This window comes from Borostomias antarcticus (genome assembly GCF_949987555.1).
Source record: "Borostomias antarcticus genome assembly, chromosome: 7".
Lineage (NCBI taxonomy): Eukaryota > Metazoa > Chordata > Actinopteri > Stomiiformes > Stomiidae > Borostomias > Borostomias antarcticus.
The window spans coordinates 15,923,866-15,946,015 of NC_140240.1; the positions used below are offsets into that span (position 1 = coordinate 15,923,866).

Genomic DNA, 22,150 nt, shown 5'->3' on the forward strand with positions numbered 1-22,150 from the left:
TAGACTTGGTGACAGGGGTCATGGGACTGTCCCCGATGAGTGAGCCTAATGTTGTTATGATACATCAAAACGTTACTGAGATATGACCACACTTCCTGTTTGGCGGCTTGGACGCCAAATTTGATTGGCTGCAGCGAGCGAACGCCTTTGACAATCAAAAATCCCTGTAATCATTTTGTGGACATTGGTCTAGAGAATGTGTAGAGCCAGTTTCATGTAGATTGGTGAAAATTTCTAGGAGGAGATACATTTTAAGTGTTTTACACAAAATACAAAATGGCGGGAAATCCAATTAGTGGAAAATGACATCATAGGGTGCGATGAACTCGGCATGAGCCAGGGATTCTAACGGTACCTTACTTTTCAAAATCGGTTACACAGGACAAAAGTTGTGTGCATAAACGCACTTCCAACTTTGACATGGTGGTGGCGCTAGAGAGTTTGAGCTGTCGCGATGACACTTGCTGCCAGAGGTCATGGGACTGTCCCCGATGAGTGTGCCAAATGTGGCTTTGATACATTACCAATTTGCTGAGATATGACCCCATATCCTGTTTGGCGGCTTGGACACCAAATTTGATTGGCTGTAGCGGGCGAACCCTTTCGAAAATTGAAAATCCCTGAACATCCTATGTGGACATTGGTCTAGAGAATGGGCCTACCGAGTTTCGTGCAGATTGGTTGAAATTCCTAGGAGGAGATACATTTGAAGTGTTTTGCACAAAATCCAAAATGGCGGGAAATCCAATATGGCGGAAAATGATGTCATAGGGTCCGTTGAACTCGGCTTGAGCCAAGGAATCCAACGGTACCTTGTTTTTGAAAATCGGGCTTACAGGTCAAAAGTTGCGTGTGCAAACGCACCTCCAACTTTGACACATTGGTGGCGCTAGAGGGTTTGAGCTGTGGACATGGGTCTTGGTGTAAAGACTCAAGGGACTGTCATGAATGAGTGTGCCAATTTTCACAACTTTTTACCATACGGTTCTATGGGCTGCCATAGACTCCCATGGCAGAAGAAGAATAATAATAAATATAGCTGCAAGCAGCGATGTGGGGGCCAAGCGGGACGCACGACCAGCGCATCAAAGACAACAAGCAAAACATGTCAAAAGCCAGACATGGTTGAACAGGATTCGATCTCTGTACCTGCTGCTTGCAAGGCCGACACGCTAACCACTGTGCTACACAGGATGTTGCGAAAGTGAACCACCCTAGTCCACAAGGCATGTGAGCCTTCCCTAACCCCGTGAGTCTGAGTCCTGAGCACTTAATTAATATCACCTGGCAGGGTTGCTTCCTCTTGGTAGAGTGAGAGGGGGGGGTGTCGTTGTTTAAATTGGCACACAGCGAAAAGTATACATAGCATAGCTCAACTATTTACTTCTTCAGAATCCAGACAATCACGCGAACATTTCCATGTATAAAATGTCCTTCGGTCTTCAGAAGTGTAGGAGAGGTGAAGAGTTAGAAACAGTTAGAGATTCTAGAGCGAAGAGAGATTTTCTAGAGCGTGGCTCCATTTATTTCAATGGAGGGGGGGGAGTCATTATTCGAACTGTCCCAGAGTGAAAAATATACATCGAAAAGCTTAGCTTTTTTGATTTTATGAATCCCAAGAGTCGTGTGAACGTTTTGATATATAAAATGTGTATGAGCTGTGAGAATTAGAAGAGGGATGGCAGTTTAGAATCCACTCTGAAACTGGTGAAATTGTGCAGAAGACAAAAAGTCTTCCTTTCATTCTGCGATCAAAACAATGAAGTAATAATGAAACCATGGGGTGTTTTGAACTCAGCATGAGCCAGGGAATCCATTGCTACCATAATTTTGAAGATTGGACATACAGTTCAAAAGTTACAGGCATTAACACAACTCCAACTTTGACACGCTGGTGGCGCTAGAGTGCACGAGATGTCAACGTAAGGCTTGGTCACAGATGTCATGGGTGTGTCCCGGATGAGTGTGCCAAATGTGGTTTTGATAGATTAAAACATTACTGAGATATGACCCCAGTTCCTGTTTTGCAGCTTTTCGGCCAATTTTGATTGGCTGTCACGAGGGAACGCAATGGACAATCAAAAATCCCTGTAAGACTTTTGTGGACATCGGTCTATAGATTGTGCATACTGCGTGTGGTGCAGATTGGTGAAAAAACCTAGGAGGAGATACATTTTGAGTGTTTTACACTAAATCCAATATGGCGGGAAATCCAATATGGTGGAAAATGATGTCATAGGGTGCGTTGAACTTGGCTTGAGGGAAGGAATCCAACGCTGCCTCGGTTTTGAAAATCAGGCTTACAGGTCAAAAGTTGCATGCACAAATGCACTTCCAACTTTGACACGTTGGTGGCGCTAGAGCGTTCAAGCTGTGGACATGGGTCTTGGTAAGAAGACTTTAGGGACTGTCATGAATGAGTGTGCCAATTTTCCCAACTTTTTACCATACGGTTCTATGGGCTGCCATAGACTCCAATGGCAGAAGAATAATAATAATAAATAATAATAAGAAAAGGTACAAGAACAATGGGTGCCAGCGCTTAGCGCTTCGCTGCTTGGCCCCCAATTAAAGCTGCAAGCAGCGTTGTGGGGGCCAAGCGGGACGCACGACCAGCGCATCAAAGACAACAAGCAAAAAATGTCAAAAGTCAGACATGGTTGAACAGGATTCGATCTCTGTACCTGCTGCTTGCAAGGCCGACACGCTAACCACTGTGCCACGCAGGATGTTGCAAAAGTGAACCACCCTAGTCCACAAGGCATGTGAGCCTTCCCTAACCCCGTGAGTCTGAGTCCTGAGCACTTAATTAATATCACCTGGCAGGGTTGCTTCCTCTCGGTAGAGTGAGAGGGGGGGGTGTCGTTGTTTAAATTGGCACACAGCGAAAAGTATACATAGCATAGCTCAACTATTTACTTCTTCAGAATCCAGACAATCACGCGAACATTTCCATGTATAAAATGTCCTTCGGTCTTCAGAAGTGTAGGAGAGGTGAAGAGTTAGAAACAGTTAGAGAATCTAGAGCGAAGAGAGATTTTCTAGAGCGTGGCTCCATTGATTTCAATGGAGGGGGGGGAGTCATTATTCTAACTGTCCCAGAGTGAAAAATATACATCGAAGAGCTTAGCTTTTTTGATTTTATGAATCCCAAGAGTCGTGTGAACGTTTTGATATATAAAATGTGTATGAGCTGTGAGAATTAGAAGAGGGATGGCAGTTTAGAAAATGTGTGACTTTTTCCAAAAACCTCTGAAACTGGTGAAATTGTGCAGAGGACAAAAAGTGTTCCTTTCATTCTGCAATCAAACAAATGAAGTAATAATAAAACCATGGGGTGTTTTGAACTCGGCATGAGCCAGGGAATCCATTGCTACCATCATTTTGAAGATTGGACATACAGTTCAAAAGTTACTGGCATAAACGCAACTCCAACTTTGACACGCTGGTGGCGCTAGAGTGCATGAGATGTCAACGTAAGGCTTGGTGACAGATGTCATGGGTGTGTCCCGGATGAGTGTGCCAAATGTGGTTTTGATAGATTAAAACATTACTGAGATATGACCCCAGTTCCTGTTTTGCAGCTTTTCGGCCAATTTTGATTGGCTGTCACGAGGGAATGCAATGGACAATCAAAAATCCCTGTAAGTCTTTTGTGGACATCGGTCTATAGATTGTGCATACTGCGTGTGGTGCAGATTGGTGAAAAAACCTAGGAGGAGATACATTTTGAGTGTTTTACACTAAATCCAATATGGCGGGAAATCCAATATGGTGGAAAATGATGTCATAGGGTGCGTTGAACTTGGCTTGAGCGAAGGAATCCAACGCTGCCTCGTTTTTGAAAATCAGGCTTACAGGTCAAAAGTTGCATGCACAAATGCACCTCCAACTTTGACACGTTGGTGGCGCTAGAGCGTTCAAGCTGTGGACATGGGTCTTGGTGAGAAGACTTTGGGGACTGTCATGAATGAGTGTGCCAATTTTCCCAACTTTTTACCATACGGTTCTATGGGCTGCCATAGACTCCAATGGCAGAAGAATAAATAATAATAATAATAAATATAGCTGCAAGCAGCAATGTGGGGGCCAAGCAGGACACGCGACCATCGCATCAAAGACAACAAGCGAAACACGTCATAGGAGTCTATTCAAATCTCTACTGCAGTTTTGAAAATCGGGCATAATGGCGAAATGTCAAACTTTGGCGGGGCGCCACGGCAAGGGTGTTTGGTGAAAACTCAATTTTTTTGATAACTTTTGATCACAAAGGTCTTAAGATGAAGCTGACCCGATATGAAGTTGATCGGATGAAATCTGTAGGAGGAGTTCGTCGAAGTACGAGGCATGGAAATGGTCAAAACAAGGACAAAATGGCACATTAAGAGCAAAATGGCGGACTTCCTGTTGCATGTTGGGTATAGCTCCAAGAGACATTTAAGTGTGGCTCGATGAAATACATATGCCCACCGAATTTCGTTAGCCTACATCAAACTGAAAGGTGGGGCTCGCCATTTTAAACTTTCCAGGGGGCGCTCTTGAGCCGTTTTGCCACGCCCATTTCCGTCACCCATGAATTATCAAATTTTTCACCGGGACTGACGTATCTGCAAAGTTTCATCCGTTTTCATCGATGTTCAGGCCGCCTAAAAGGCATTTGTTTGGAGTAAAGGAGAAGAAGGAGAAGGAGAATAATAATCCTTCGAGTTTCAATAGGGCCTCGCACCGCCAGTGCTCGGGCCCTAACTAGTGCTGCGAGCAGCAGTGAGCGGGCCCTCGCACCCCATGCGGGTCGGGGTGTGGCGCCGTTAAAGGGTGTGCTATTTCGGTGTCCAGTACTGACAGAAACTTCCTGTCACCAGTAGGTGGCGCTCTAAGCGTGACTCAATACCGACGCATAGATGTGTTCAGGACAGTACCTTGATGAAGCGTGAGAAATGTTGTGTAAATCGGACAAAGTATGTAGGAGTTATGAGGACTTCCTGTAAGCAGTAGGTGGCGCTGTAGGTATGACGCAATACTGACCTACAGATGTGTTCAAGATGCGACCTTCATCAAGCATGAGCAATTTGGAGTAAATCGGATAATGTATGTAGGAGTTATGAGTACTTCCTGTTTCACCAGTAGGTGGCGCTGTAAGTGTAACTCAATACCGACGCATAGATGTGTTCAGAAGGTGACCTTCATGAAGCGTCAGCAATTTGGTGCAAATCGGATGATGTATGCAGGAGTTATGAGGACTTCCTGTTTCACCAATAGGTGGCGCTATAAGTATGACGCAATACTGACACATAGATGTGTTCAGGACAGAACCGTCATGAAGCGTGAGATAAATCGGACAAATCGGATAATGTATGGAGGAGTTATGAGGACTTCCTGTTTCACCAATAGGTGGCGCTATAAGTATGACGCAATACTGACACATAGATGTGTTCAGGACAGAACCTTCATGAAGCGTGAGATATATCGGACGAATTGGATAATGTATGGAGGAGTTATGAGGACTTCCTGTTTCACCAATAGGTGGCGCTATAAGTATGATGCAATACTGACACATAGATGTGTTCAGGACAGAACCGTCATGAAGCGTGAGATATATCGGACAAATTGGATAATGTATGGAGGAGTTATGAGGACTTCGTGTTTTATGGCGAAATGTCAAACTTTGGCGGGGCGCCACGGCAAGGGTGTTTGGTGAAAACTCAATTTTTTTGATAACTTTTGATCACAAACGTCTTAAGATGAAGCTGACCGAATATGAAGTTGATCGGATGAAATCTGTAGGAGGAGTTCGTTGAAGTACGAGGCATGGAAATGGTCAAAACAAGGACAAAATGGCACATTAAAAGCAAGATGGCGGACTTCCTGTTGCATGTTGGGTATAGCTCCAAGAGACATTTTAGTGTGTCTCGATGAACTACATATGCCCACCGAATTTCGTTCGACTACATCAAACTGAAAGGTGGGGCTCGCCATTTTAAATTTTCTAGGGGGCGCACTTGAGCCGTTTTGCCACGCCCATTTCCGTCACCCATGAATTATCAAATTTTTTACCGGGACTGACGTATGTGCAAAGTTTCATCCGTTTTCATCGATGTTAAGGCCGCCAAAAAGGCATTTGTTTGGGGAGAAGAAGGAGAAGAATAATAATAACTAGTGCTGCGAGCAGCAGTGAGCGGGCCCTCGCACCCCACGCGGGTCGGGGTGTGGTGCCGTTAAAGGGTGTGCTATTTCGGTGTGCAGTATTGAGAGAAACTTCCTGTCACCAGTAGGTGGCGCTCTAGGCGTGACTCAATACCGAAGCATAGATGTGTTCAGGACGGTACCTTGATGAGGCGTGAGAAATGTTGAGTAAATCGGATAACGTATGTAGGAGTTATGACGACTTCCTGTTTCACCAGTAGGTGGCGCTGTAAGTGTGACTCAATACCGACACATAGATGGGTTCAGAAGGCCACCTTCTTGAAGCGTCTGCAATTTGGTGCAAATCGGATGATGTATGCAGGAGTTATGAGGACTTCCTGTTTCACCAATAGGTGGCGCTATACGTATGACGCAATACTGACACATAGATGTGTTCAGGACATAACCGTCATGAAGCGTGAGCTATATCGGACAAATTGGATAATGTATGGAGGAGTTATGAGGACTTCCTGTTTCACCAATAGGTGGCGCTATAAGTATGACGCAATACTGACCCATAGATGTGTTCAGGACAGAACCGTCATGAAGCGTGAGATATATCGGACAAATCGGATAATGTATGGAGGAGTTATGAGGACATCGTGTTTTATGGCGAAATGTCAAACTTTGGCGGGGCGCCACGGCAAGGGTGTTTGGTGAAAACTCAATTTTTTTGATAACTTTTGATCACAAAGGCCTTAAGATGAAGCTGACCCGATATGAAGTTGATCGGATGAAATCTGTAGGAGGAGTTCGTCGAAGTACGAGGCATGGAAATGGTCAAAACAAGGACAAAATGGCACATTAAAAGCAATATGGCGGACTTCCTGTTGCATGTTGGGTATAGCTCCAAGAGACATTTAAGTGTGGCTCGATGAAATACATATGCCCACCGAATTTCGTTCGCCTACATCAAACTGAAAGGTGGGGCTCGCCATTTTAAACTTTCCAGGGGGCGCTCTTGAGCCGTTTTGCCACACCCATTTCCGTCACCCATGAATTATCAAATTTTTCACCGGGACTGACGTATCTGCAAAGTTTCATCCGTTTTCATCTATGTTTAGGCCGCCAAAAAGGCATTTGTTTAGGGAGAAGAAGAACAAGAAGAAGAAAAAGGAGAATAATAATAATCCTTCGAGTTTCAATAGGGCCTCGCACCGCCAGGGAACTTGGCTTGAGCGAAGGAATCCAACGCTGCCTCGTTTTTGAAAATCAGGCTTACAGGTCAAAAGTTGCATGCACAAATGCACCTCCAACTTTGACACGTTGGTGGCGCTAGAGCGTTCAAGCTGTGGACATGGGTCTTGGTGAGAAGACTTTGGGGACTGTGATGAATGAGTGTGCCAATTTTCCCAACTTTTTACCATACGGTTCTATGGGCTGCCATAGACTCCAATGGCAGAAGAATAAATAATAATAATAATAATAATAAGAAAAGGTACAAGAACAATGGGTGCCAGCGCTTAGCGCTTCGCTGCTTGGCCCCCAAATATAGCTGCAAGCAGCAATGTGGGGGCCAAGCAGGACACGCGACCATCGCATCAAAGACTACAAGTGAAACACGCCATAGGCGTATTCAAGTCTCTACTGCAGTTTTGAAAATCGAGCATAAGGTTCAGAATAAATGCATTTACAGCTTTGACAGGTTGGTGGCGCTAGAGAGTTTGAGTTGTCGACATAGACTTGGTGACAGGGGTCATGGGACTGTCCCCGATGAGTGAGCCTAATGTAGTTATGATACATCAAAACGTTACTGAGATATGACCACTCTTCCTGTTTGGCGGCTTGGACGCCAAATTTGATTGGCTGCAGCGAGCGAACGCCTTTGACAATCGAAAATCCCTGTAATCATTTTGTGGACATTGGTCTAGAGAATGTGTAGAGCCAGTTTCATGTAGATTGGTGAAAATTTCTAGGAGGAGATACATTTTAAGTGTTTTACACAAAATACAAAATGGCGGGAAATCCAATTAGTGGAAAATGACATCATAGGGTGCGATGAACTCGGCATGAGCCAGGGATTCCAACGGTACCTTACTTTTCAAAATCGGTTACACAGGACAAAAGTTGTGTGCATAAACGCACTTCCAACTTTGACATGGTGGTGGCGCTAGAGGGTTTGAGCTGTCGCGATGACACTTGCTGCCAGAGGTCATGGGACTGTCCCCGATGAGTGTGCCAAATGTGGCTTTGATACATTACCAATTTGCTGAGATATGACCCCATATCCTGTTTGGCGGCTTGGACACCAAATTTGATTGGCTGTAGCGGGCGAACCCTTTCGAAAATTGAAAATCCCTGAACATCCTATGTGGACATTGGTCTAGAGAATGTGCCTACCGAGTTTCGTGCAGATTGGTTGAAATTCCTAGGAGGAGATACATTTGAAGTGTTTTTCACAAAATCCAAAATGGCGGGAAATCCAATACGGCGGAAAATGATGTCATAGGGTCCGTTGAACTCGGCTTGAGCCAAGGAATCCAACGGTACCTTGTTTTTGAAAATCGGGCTTACAGATCAAAAGTTGCGTGTGCAAACGCACCTCCAACTTTGACACATTGGTGGCGCTAGAGGGTTTGAGCTGTGGACATGGGTCTTGGTGTAAAGACTCAGGGGACTGTCATGAATGAGTGTGCCAATTTTCACAACTTTTTACCATACGGTTCTATGGGCTGCCATAGACTCCCATGGCAGAAGAATAAATAATAATAAATAATAATAATAAGAAAAGGTACAAGATCAATGGGTGCCTTCGCAGCTTCGCTGCTTGGCCCCCAAATATAGCTGCAAGCAGCAATGTGGGGGCCAAGCAGGACACGCGACCATCGCATCAAAGACTACAAGTGAAACACGCCATAGGCGTATTCAAGTCTCTACTGCAGTTTTGAAAATCGAGCATAAGGTTCAGAATAAATGCATTTACAGCTTTGACAGGTTGGTGGCGCTAGAGAGTTTGAGTTGTCGACATAGACTTGGTGACAGGGGTCATGGGACTGTCCCCGATGAGTGAGCCTAATGTAGTTATGATACATCAAAACGTTACTGAGATATGACCACTCTTCCTGTTTGGCGGCTTGGACGCCAAATTTGATTGGCTGCAGCGAGCGAACGCCTTTGACAATCGAAAATCCTTGGAATCATTTTGTGGACATTGGTCTAGAGAATGTGTAGAGCCAGTTTCATGTAGATTGGTGAAAATTTCTAGGAGGAGATACATTTTAAGTGTTTTACACAAAATACAAAATGGCGGGAAATCCAATTAGTGGAAAATGACATCATAGGGTGCGATGAACTCGGCATGAGCCAGGGATTCCAACGGTACCTTACTTTTCAAAATCGGTTACACAGGACAAAAGTTGTGTGCATAAACGCACTTCCAACTTTGACATGGTGGTGGCGCTAGAGGGTTTGAGCTGTCGTGATGACACTTGCTGCCAGAGGTCATGGGACTGTCCCCGATGAGTGTGCCAAATGTGGCTTTGATACATTACCAATTTGCTGAGATATGACCCCATATCCTGTTTGGCGGCTTGGACACCAAATTTGATTGGCTGTAGCGGGCGAACCCTTTCGAGAATTGAAAATCCCTGAACATCCTATGTGGACATTGGTCTAGAGAATGTGCCTACCGAGTTTCGTGCAGATTGGTTGAAATTCCTAGGAGGAGATACATTTGAAGTGTTTTTCACAAAATCCAAAATGGCGGGAAATCCAATATGGCGGAAAATGATGTCATAGGGTCCGTTGAACTCGGCTTGAGCCAAGGAATCCAACGGTACCTTGTTTTTGAAAATCGGGCTTACAGATCAAAAGTTGTGTGTGCAAACGCACCTCCAACTTTGACACATTGGTGGCGCTAGAGGGTTTGAGCTGTGGACATGGGTCTTGGTGTAAAGACTCAGGGGACTGTCATGAATGAGTGTGCCAATTTTCACAACTTTTTAACATACGGTTCTATGGGCTGCCATAGACTCCCATGGCAGAAGAATAAATAATAATAAATAATAATAAATAAATATAGCTGCAAGCAGCAATGTGGGGGCCAAGCAGGACATGCGACCAGCGCATAAAAGACAACAAGCGAAACACGTCATAGGAGTCTATTCAAATCGCTACCGCAGTTTTGAAAATCGGGCGTACGGTTCAGAATATACGCACTTCCAACTTTGACAGGTTGGTGGCGCTAGAGACTTTGAGGTGTCGACATAGACTTGGTGACAGGGGTCTCGGGACCGTCCACGATGAGTGTGCCTAATGTGGTTATGATACATCAAAACCTTACTGAGATTTGACCACACTTCCTGTTTGGCGGCTTGGACGCCAAATTCGATTGGCTGTAGCGAGCGAACACCTTCGACAATCTAAAATCCCTCTAGGAGTTTTGTGGACATTAGTCTAAAGAATGTGTACAGCCAGTTTCATGCAGATTGGTGAAAATCCTTAGGAGAAGATACATTTTAAGTGTTTTACACAAAATACAAAATGGCGGGAAATCCAATTGGTGGAAAATGACATCATAGGATGCGATGAACTCGGCATGAGCGAGGGATTCCAACGGTACCTCATTTTTCAAAATCGGTTACACAGGTCAAAAGTTGTGTGCATTAACGCACTTCCAACTTTGACATGGTGGTGGCGCTAGAGGGTTTGAGCTGTCGCAATGCCACTTGCTGCCAGAGGTCATGGGACTGTCCCCGATGAGTGTGCCAAATGTGGCTTTAAAGGAATATGCTCGTTTTTGACAACCTGGACCTTATTTACGACATATTATAAGAAGTTTGACTCACCCAGATCACTTTTTTGTTGTTCGGAGGCCTGTAGAAGAAATATAAAATCCAGCGCGAGCCAGTATATCCATGTAATGGCGGCGCACGGGGCATAGGGAATGCCGTTTCTCAAAATCCATTTTCGGCCGCTAAACGGTTGTTTTCATCAATCACATTGCATGAATCGACAGTTGATATTCCTCTACGCCAGCCATTGTTGTTTTGGTTCCAAATAAGGGGTCTTGATCCTCTGTAACATGCTCTTTAGAAGCCTCTCCCCCACTTGCTCCAGCACGCATGCGCACAGGCCAGCGCGCAGACTTGCTATTCTCCGTCTGTAGGCTACACTCGCGGCTCACATTCTCTGCGCTACGATCGGATTGTTATATGCATATGTTATTTGTAGTCTACTTACTCAATTGAAAGTTGGCCATTTGGTCCTAAAGGCTTTGGCTGGGTCTTCCAGTTCACTTTTGGCACACGAAAGAAAGTTTCGACCACTGCCCGGTTGATCAGAGATGGAAAATCCTCAAGAGTTGTGAGACACTGTTGTGTGGGGTCCGATGTGTCGTTATTTCTCGAGACTTCCAGACGTGCATCGTCTGGCCTCAAGTCCCACTCAGAGCAACAAATGCATTCCTCCTCTGTTGGCATAGGGTGACAATGTAGGCAAAAACACCACCAGTTACCATCTCTTCGGGAGCGTGCAGCGGTTTGTTCTCGAGCCAGCTGTTCCTCTCTCTGTCTCCTCACCCTCCTTTCAAGGAGCTCTTCGTCCGTATACTCTGGCTCAAAACGATATGGACGTCCGTCATATTCTAATTCATTTTCTAGATCCTCTAAATCTGACAAATATTCAGCCATATTGCACACAATATTCTAGGCACCAACAATCCGATCGTAGCGCAGAGAATGTGAGCCGCGAGTGTAGCCTACAGATGGAGAATAGCAAGTCTGCGCGCTGGCCTGTGCGCATGCGTGCTGGAGCAAGTGGGGGAGAGGCTTCTAAAGAGCATGTTACAGAGGATCAAGACCCCTTATTTGGAACCAAAACAACAATGGCTGGCGTAGAGGAATATCAACTGTCGATTCATGCAATGTGATTGATGAAAACAACCGTTTAGCGGCCGAAAATTGATTTTGAGAAACGGCATTCCCTATGCCCCGTGCGCCGCCATTACATGGATATACTGGCTCGCGCTGGATTTTATATTTCTTCTACAGGCCTCCGAACAACAAAAAAGTGATCTGGGTGAGTCAAACTTCTTATAATATGTCGTAAATAAGGTCCAGGTTGTCAAAAACGAGCATATTCCTTTAATACATTAACAATTTTCTGAGATATGACCACACTTCCTGTTTGGCGGCTTGGACACCAAATTTGATTGGCTGTAGCGGGCGAACCCTTTCGAAAATTGAAAATCCCTGAACATCCTATGTGGACATTGGTCTAGAGAATGTGCCTACCGAGTTTCGTGCAGATTGGTTGAAATTCCTAGGAGGAGATACATTTGAAGTGTTTTTCACAAAATCCAAAATGGCGGGAAATCCAATATGGCGGAAAATGATGTCATAGGGTCCGTTGAACTCGGCTTGAGCCAAGGAATCCAACGGTACCTTGTTTTTGAAAATCGGGCTTACAGATCAAAAGTTGTGTGTGCAAACGCACCTCCAACTTTGACACATTGGTGGCGCTAGAGGGTTTGAGCTGTGGACATGGGTCTTGGTGTAAAGACTCAGGGGACTGTCATGAATGAGTGTGCCAATTTTCACAACTTTTTAACATACGGTTCTATGGGCTGCCATAGACTCCCATGGCAGAAGAATAAATAATAATAAATAATAAATAAATAAATATAGCTGCAAGCAGCAATGTGGGGGCCAAGCAGGACATGCGACCAGCGCATAAAAGACAACAAGCGAAACACGTCATAGGAGTCTATTCAAATCGCTACCGCAGTTTTGAAAATCGGGCGTACGGTTCAGAATATACGCACTTCCAACTTTGACAGGTTGGTGGCGCTAGCGACTTTGAGGTGTCGACATAGACTTGGTGACAGGGGTCTCTGGACCGTCCACGATGAGTGTGCCTAATGTGGTTATGATACATCAAAACCTTACTGAGATTTGACCACACTTCCTGTTTGGCGGCTTGGACGCCAAATTCGATTGGCTGTAGCGAGCGAACACCTTCGACAATCTAAAATCCCTCTAGGAGTTTTGTGGACATTAGTCTAAAGAATGTGTACAGCCAGTTTCATGCAGATTGGTGAAAATCCTTAGGAGAAGATACATTTTAAGTGTTTTACACAAAATACAAAATGGCGGGAAATCCAATTGGTGGAAAATGACATCATAGGATGCGATGAACTCGGCATGAGCGAGGGATTCCAACGGTACCTCATTTTTCAAAATCGGTTACACAGGTCAAAAGTTGTGTGCATTAACGCACTTCCAACTTTGACATGGTGGTGGCGCTAGAGGGTTTGAGCTGTCGCAATGCCACTTGCTGCCAGAGGTCATGGGACTGTCCCCGATGAGTGTGCCAAATGTGGCTTTAATACATTAACAATTTTCTGAGATATGACCACACTTCCTGTTTGGCGGCTTGGACACCAAATTTGATTGGCTGTAGCGGGCGAACCCTTTCGAAAATTGAAAATCCCTGAACATCCTATGTGGACATTGGTCTAGAGAATGTGCCTACCGAGTTTCGTGCATATTGGTCAAAATTCCTAGGAGGAGATACATTTGAAGTGTTTTTCAAAAAATTCAAGATGGCGGAAAATCTATATAACCGGAAGTTATGGGTCCTTGAGGCAAATTTGTTCATCATGAGGAGAGACATATGTGTGCAAAGTGCCATGTCTGTAGGTCAAACGGGGCCTGAGATATGCCTGTTCAAAGTTCGCAACTTCAGTCGGCTGCTATAGCGCCCCCTATTGGCTAATCGATCTGGGTCGTGCTCCATGGACTCAGCACATCATCCTCTACCATCATGCAAATTTTGGTAAAAAGTTACCACTCCGTTCTATAGGCTGCCATTGACTTCAATGGCAGAAGAAGAATAATAAATATAGCTGCAAGCAGCGATGTGGGGGCCAAGCGGGACGCACGACCAGCGCATCAAAGACAACAAGCAAAACATGTCAAAAGCCAGACATGGTTGAACAGGATTCGATCTCTGTACCTGCGGCTTGCAAGGCCGACACGCTAACCACTGTGCTACGCAGGATGTTGCGAAAGTGAACCACCCTAGTCCACAAGGCATGTGAGCCTTCCCTAACCCCGTGAGTCTGAGTCCTGAGCACTTAATTAATATCACCTGGCAGGGTTGCTTCCTCTCGGTAGAGTGAGAGGGGGGGGTGTCGTTGTTTAAATTGGCACACAGCGAAAAGTATACATAGCATAGCTCAACTATTTACTTCTTCAGAATCCAGACAATCACGCGAACATTTCCATGTATAAAATGTCCTTCGGTCTTCAGAAGTGTAGGAGAGGTGAAGAGTTAGAAACAGTTAGAGATTCTAGAGCGAAGAGAGATTTTCTAGAGCGTGGCTCCATTGATTTCAATGGAGGGGGGGAGTCATTATTCGAACTGTCCCAGAGTGAAAAATATACATCGAAGAGCTTAGCTTTTTTGATTTTATGAATCCCAAGAGTCGTGTGAACGTTTTGATATATAAAATGTGTATGAGCTGTGAGATTTAGAAGAGGGATGGCAGTTTAGAAAATGTGTGACTTTTTCCAAAAACCTCTGAAACTGGTGAAATTGTGCAGAGGACAAAAAGTGTTTCTTTCATTCTGCAATCAAACAAATGAAGTAATAATGAAACCATGGGGTGTTTTGAACTCGGCATGAGCCAGGGAATCCATTGCTACCATCATTTTGAAGATTGGACATACAGTTCAAAAGTTACTGGCATAAACGCAACTCCAACTTTGACACGCTGGTGGCGCTAGAGTGCACGAGATGTCAACGTAAGGCTTGGTGACAGATGTCATGGGTGTGTCCCGGATGAGTGTGCCAAATGTGGTTTTGATAGATTAAAACATTACTGAGATATGACCCCAGTTCCTGTTTTGCAGCTTTTCGGCCAATTTTGATTGGCTGTCACGAGGGAACGCAATGGACAATCAAAAATCCCTGTAAGACTTTTGTGGACATCGGTCAATAGATTGTGCATACTGCGTGTGGTGCAGATTGGTGAAAAAACCTAGGAGGAGATACATTTTGAGTGTTTTACACTAAATCCAATATGGCGGGAAATCAAATATGGTGGAAAATGATGTCATAGGGTGCGTTGAACTTGGCTTGAGCGAAGGAATCCAACGCTGCCTCGTTTTTGAAAATCAGGCTTACAGGTCAAAAGTTGCATGCACAAATGCACCTCCAACTTTGACACGTTGGTGGCGCTAGAGCGTTCAAGCTGTGGACATGGGTCTTGGTGAGAAGACTTTGGGGACTGTCATGAATGAGTGTGCCAATTTTCCCAACTTTTTACCATACGGTTCTATGGGCTGCCATAGACTCCAATGGCAGAAGAATAATAATAATAAATAAATATACCTGCAAGCAGGAATGTGGGGGCCAAGCTGTTTAACTGCAAGCAGACAAGGAATCAGCTAGACTGACGTTGTGACATGTTTGACAAGGGTCAAGGATGGGCCCGAGATTTTCGGAAGTCAGACATGGTTGAACGGGATTCGATCTCTGTACCTGCTGCTTGCAAGGCCGACACGCTAACCACTGTGCTACGCAGGCTGTTGCGAAGGTGAACCACCCTAGTCCACAAGGCATGTGAGCCTTCCCTAACCCCGTGTGTCTGAGTCCTGAGCACTTAATTAATATCACCTGGTAGGGTTGCTTCCTCTCGGTAGAGTGAGAGGGGGGGTGTCGTTGTTTAAATTGGCACACAGCGAAAAGTATACATAGCATAGCTCAACTATTTACTTCTTCAGAATCCAGACAATCACGCGAACATTTCCATGTATAAAATGTCCTTCGGTCTTCAGACGTGTAGGAGAGGTGAAGAGTTAGAAACAGTTAGAGATTCTAGAGCGAAGAGAGATTTTCTAGAGCGTGGCTCCATTGATTTCAATGGAGGGGGGGGAGTCATTATTCGAACTGTCACAGAGTGAAAAATATACATCGAAGAGCTTAGCTTTTTTGATTTTATTAATCCCAAGAGTCGTGTGAACGTTTTGATATGTAAAATGTGTATGAGCTGTGAGAATTGGAAGAGGGATGGCAGTTTAGAAAATGTGTGACTTTTTCCAAAATGCGCCTTTCAGCACTCTGAAACTGGTGAAATTGTGCAGAAGACAAAAAGTGTTCCTTTCATTCTGCAATCAAACAAATGAAGTAATAATAAAACCATGGGGTGTTTTGAACTCAGCATGAGCCAGGGAATCCATTGCTACCATAATTTTGAAGATTGGACATACAGTTCAAAAGTTACTGGCATAAACGCAACTCCAACTTTGACACGCTGGTGGCGCTAGAGTGCACTAGATGTCAACATGAGGCTTGGTGACAGATGTCATGGATATGTCCCGGATGAGTGTGCCAAATGTGGTTTTGATGGATTAAAACATTACTGAGATATGATCCCTGTTCCTGTTTTGCAGCTTTTCTGCCAATTTTGATTGGCTGTCACGAGCGAACGCAATGGATAATCAAAAATCCCTGTACATCCTTTGTAGACATTGGTGTATAGATGACATCCACCGATGTCCGTGCAGATTGGTGAAAGTTCCTAGGAGGAGATACATTTTAAGGGTTTTGCACATCATTCAAAATGGCGGAGAAGCCAAGATGGCCACAATGACGTCATAGAGTTCGTTGAATCCGGCTTAAGCCAAGGAATTGAAAGACACCTGAAGTTTGAAAATTGGACTTGCTGAAGAAAAGCTGCATGCATAAATGCACCTCCAACTTTGACACGTTGGTGGCGCTAGAGAGGGTGAGGTGTGGACATGAGACTTGGTGAGGAGGGTCAGGGCACTGTCCCGAATGAGTGTGCCAATTTTCATAACTTTCTACCATAAGCTTCTATGGGCTGCCATAGACTACAATGGCAGAGGAATAAATAAATAAGAAAAGGTAGAAACTTAGTGGTGGCCTACGCAGCTTCGCTGCTTGGCCCCCAAATATAGCTGCAAGCAGCAATAACGGGGCCAAGCACAATGAACGCATCAAAGCCAACGAGCAAAACACGCCATAGCTACATTGGAGCTATGCATGTGAGCATCTATGTCGCCTGACCAGGTGAATCAGGTCAAATTCATGCAACAGTATCATCATCACCATGATCATCATCATCATTATACAATTGCATTCACATTCAATTCATCTGACAGCGTCAAGTGAGAGTCAGGTCCTTTTTAGAATCTCATTACATTCATTCTATTTTGGTACATATGTTTTAGAACCTTTTTCTCTGCATGTCTACATGCCACATGATCATTCTCCAGGCCTTCCATCTGCCTGGAAGGCCCACCTTTACCATCAAGTCTCAGTGCGGGGATTTCTTGATAATTCAGCTACCTATGAAGAACACTCACAACTTTTGTTTCTCTCTACACCTCACAGTTTCCAGAAGAATGCCCCCCCTACACTTGGTGTAAGTAGGCTATGTAGTCTGTGGGCTACTGTCCTCTCCCAGGATGAAGTGTTTAGATTAAAGGCTAAAACCCTCTCCCTGGTTGAAGTGTGTAAGCTATATACTGCAAAAAGTACACTTTCCAAACTTGATACTCTTTACCACTCTACCATCCAGTTTGTCACCCATGCCACATACAATACACATACTGCACTCGTTACTCTTTGGACAACTAACCTTCCCATCAAACCTGTCATAACATTCCCTAGTTTAATCTCATTTGCACCCTTCTCCAACTATCACCTCTCTACCTATGTCACATTTTACACTAAATGCCTCTCACACACTGACTCCTACAAAAGCCAGTTAATTTACAATGGCTCTATACAATATCCAGTCTTAAAGCAGACTTCAAAGATGTACACACACATCAATTCTTTATGAACGCTGATTGCATTTGTGTAACAGAAACATGGCTAACATCTGCCATAGCCACATTTGAGCTATGCATGTGACTATTTCTCTGCATGTCAACATCCCACCTGGTCATTGTCCAGGCCTTCCATCTGCCTGGGAGACCCACCTTTACCATCAAGTATCACTGCAAGGATAGCTTGACAATTCAGCAATCTGTGAACAACACTCACAATTCTTGTTTCTCTCTTAACCTCACAGTTTTCAGAAGAATGCCCCTCTCCTACCCATACATTTGGTGTAAGTAGGCTATGTAATTTAAGGTCTACATTTCCATCCAATTGACCTGAATGACAACTGTCAAACTAACGTGGAGTCCATATACATTCAATTGTAGTGATCTTGATTATTTCAGTTAAACAAGCACATTCTTCATATAAGAAGAGACGGCACATTGGTTTAATTCTAGCAATGAAAATACAATGAAAGTGCAATGGGGTCCCTTTGCACAACAATGCTTATATAAACATCAAAATGTAATCTGACAGTGTTGTGCCCAATTAGTAAGTTGTAGAGCATGCCATCCGCTACCCATACAAGCATTATGAACCCCATTTAGCCACGGGGGGCGCTACAGCAATCAATTGCGTTTAAGCCACTTTTAAGAATTTTGGCTTGTTATAGCGCCACCCTTTGGCCTAACTGCTTCATATTTCTTGAGTTACCTCAAGATATGCTCTGGTACTACTATATCTGTTTTAGGAAATACCATCCAAGCGGTTAGGCCTTAACAGGAAATGAGCTCTCTAGCGCCCCCATTCAGTTTGATCTGGCCAGTAATGGAGGCTTTGCCTCAGGCTGACATTGTTGATATGAACACAAAGTTTTGTGGTGTTCCATCTATTCCATCAGAAGTAATATGCCTTTTTGTAAAAAGCCACACCCTCTGCAATATTCAATTGCTCATAGTGGCTCTTTTCATCAAGTTTTCTAAATTATGCCGAGATGGAACTTAAGATATTAATTGCTAGATTCTACCTACTGTGCTTCATGTAGATTGACAAAACTTTCTAGGAGGAGATAGATTTTAAGTGTTTTTCTACAATTGCAAAATTGTTGCAAATTAACATAATCTGAAGTTATGGCTCTTTGAGGCAAATTTGTTCAACCTGATGAGACATATATGCCTCCAAAGCGTCATGACTCTAGCTCCAACGGGGCATGAGATATGACCTTTCAAAGTTAGCATTTTAGCCCCTTTTATGTATTTTGGCTTGTTATAGCGCCACCCTGTGGCCAATCAGGCTCTTCTTTCTCGAGTGACCAATAGACATACCCTGGTACCACTGTACCGTGGTTCGGAAAGCTCTGCATGGCGGTTAGGCCTAAACTGAAAATGAGCTCTCTAGCGCCCCCATTTGGTTTGATTCGGCCAATAATGCAGTGGCCGCCTCAGGTTATATCTGCACAGATGTCTACCAAGTGGCGTGGTGTTCTGCACAACCCTTAAGAAAGTATACCCCTTTATGTGAAAAGCCATGCCCCATGCCATTTTCATTGGCTCATAGTTGCTGTTAAATGTAACTTTTTCTACTTTTGCCGAGATGGAATTATAGATATCGGTCCTTAGATTGTGTGTACCCAGTATCATGCAGATTGGTCAAAGTCTCTAGGAGGAGATAGATTTTAAGCGTTTTTCAAAAAATTCAAAATGGCGGAAAATCTATATAACCGGAAGTTATGGGTCCTTGAGGCAAATTTGTTCATCGTGAGGAGAGACATATGTGTGCAAAGTGTCATGTCTGTAGGTCAAACGGGGCCTGAGATATGCCTGTTCAAAGTTCGGAACTTCAGTCGGCTGCTATAGCGCCCCCTTTTGGCCAATCAATGTGAGACTTGCTCCATGGCTTCGGGCCATAAGCCTCTACCATCGTGCCAAGTTTTCGTAAAAAGTTACCAATCGGCTATAGGGCCTGGCATAGGCTCCCATGGCGGAAAAAGAATAATAACACTACCAATTACAATAGGGTCTTCGCCCCTACGGGGCTTGGCCCCTAATAATAAGAAAAGGTACAAGAACAATGGGTGCCAGCGCTTAGCGCTTCGCTGCTTGGCCCCCAATAAATAATAATAAGAAAAGGTACAAGAACAATGGGTGCCAGCGCTTAGCGCTTCGCTGCTTGGCCCCCAATTAAAGCTGCAAGCAGCGTTGTGGGGGCCAAGCTGACCACGCAAAAGATGAAGCAAATACGACTGATGTTTTGAAGGCTTTAGAGATATGTTTGTCAGACTGCAACTACACTGCAGACTTGGTAAACACAGCAAACGTTATAACCACTGTAAACTTCAACCACTGCAAACTATGAAAATCATTCAGCTCAATAAAACAAGAAAAGTAGGCTGGTCTAATACTCAACACTCGTGGGCAGCGGATGAGAGCTAAAGTCTTTCCCACACCCGTGTGGCCAGCCCGTTCGTGGAAATTCTGCCACACCTTCTCTTTCAAGGCTGTAGGGAGGACCAGCTGAAAGATGGAGTTTGCGGTGTTGGGGTCCCTCACACACTGATGCAAGACTCCCTCCCTCAGAGTCAGCCTCTATCTCTCCTTGAGGATCTGCCGAGTGTCACGTTGCAGGGCGATCCTTTCTGTTGCACTGGGCGGTTTCCCTGTCTGCAAGGATAACAGCATGTGGCGAATCATGTCATCTTTTTTGCTGGGCGTCCTTCCATTCTCCAGGGGGTTCGGCCCAGCTGCACTTCTTCTAGGTCAACTTGGACAGGAGAGTTAAGCATTTCTGGGCATGGGTTTTCCACCCCGGTGAGAAAAGTCTTCAGGGCCAGGATCTCCTCCTCTTCACCATCCTCTCCTCCATCCACAGGTACACGAGATAGGGCATCAGCATTAACATTGGTTTTGTCAGGCTGGAACTTGATGTTGAAGTGGTAGTTGTAGAGTCTAGCTGCCCACTGTTGCTCCAAGCTTCTCAGGTTCACCTCCTGTAAGTTTGCGAGAATGTTGTTGTCAGTGAACACTACAAAATGGGAGCCTAGAGTGGAATTTCTTGCTGCACCAGCGAAAGACGGCCTACCTTCTGATAGCAATGAAGGTAAACAGGAGTCTGGCCAGTGTTCTTCACTTCTTCACTTGTACCTTCCCATTCAGACAAACTAGACTCCATTGAATCTTCAAAACCTTCCCCTACTCCACAGAAGTCTACACCCACTCACTGCATTTCCTTTACCCACTTTGACTATTTTTACACGGCCATGAACATGGCAAACAATACGCAACCAAGTTCCGTCTGCTGCATTTTACACAAGAGGACCGCATTATTGTACTATATGTGATTGTCTGTACTGTATGTGCTTGTGTCTATGTAATTGTGTCTATTGTATGTTATGTTCTCTGCTGTACTGTATGTCTGTGATTGTCTACTGTATGTGCTTCCGTCTGATTTTCTCTACTGTATGCAATTGTCTATGTGATTATCTTTACTGTATGAGCTTGTCTATGTGATTGTCTCTACTGTATGTGCTTGTCTGGATAATCGTCTCTACAACAAAACCCATGAATATGATGTACCGTACTGTAAGATGCCTCCCCCACATGGCAAACATTTGTAATACACACATGTTACTTACTCTAAACAATAGGCACACGAGTCCCTGGTCTGTGAGCCAAATTTCACAACTTTTAACTGGCAGGAGCGACCGACAATGATTCTGTTGTCTGCCATTGACTTCCACAGCAGCATAATTACAATAATTATAAGAATGCACTTTGGATGAACGGGAATCGAACCCTGAACTCGCTGCTTGCGAGACTGACGCGCTACCCGCTATGCCACGACGGATCTTACAAAGTGCATCGCAGATTTGAGTGGATAATGTCAGCTTCTGCTTCCTCTTGGTAGAGTGAGTCCTGAGCACTTAATTAATGTCACCTGGTAGGGCTGCTTCCTCTCGGTAGAGTGAGAGGGGGGGGTGTCTTTGTTTAAATTGGCACACAGCGAAAAGTATACATAGCATAGCTCAACTATTTACTTCTTCAGAATCCAGACAATCACGCGAACATTTCCATGTATAAAATGTCCTTTGGTCTTCAGAAGTGTAGGAGAGGTGAAGAGTTAGAAACAGTTAGAGATTCTAGAGCGAAGAGAGATTTTCTAGAGTGTGGCTCCA

General features: G+C 44.5%; 1 protein-coding gene across 1 annotated transcript in view; it reads right to left on the minus strand.

Moving 5' to 3' along the window:
* tpcn3 (two pore segment channel 3) overlaps positions 1-22,150 on the minus strand; it is a 361,079-nt gene that overhangs the window by 246,847 nt on the left and 92,082 nt on the right. The window lies entirely within an intron of this gene.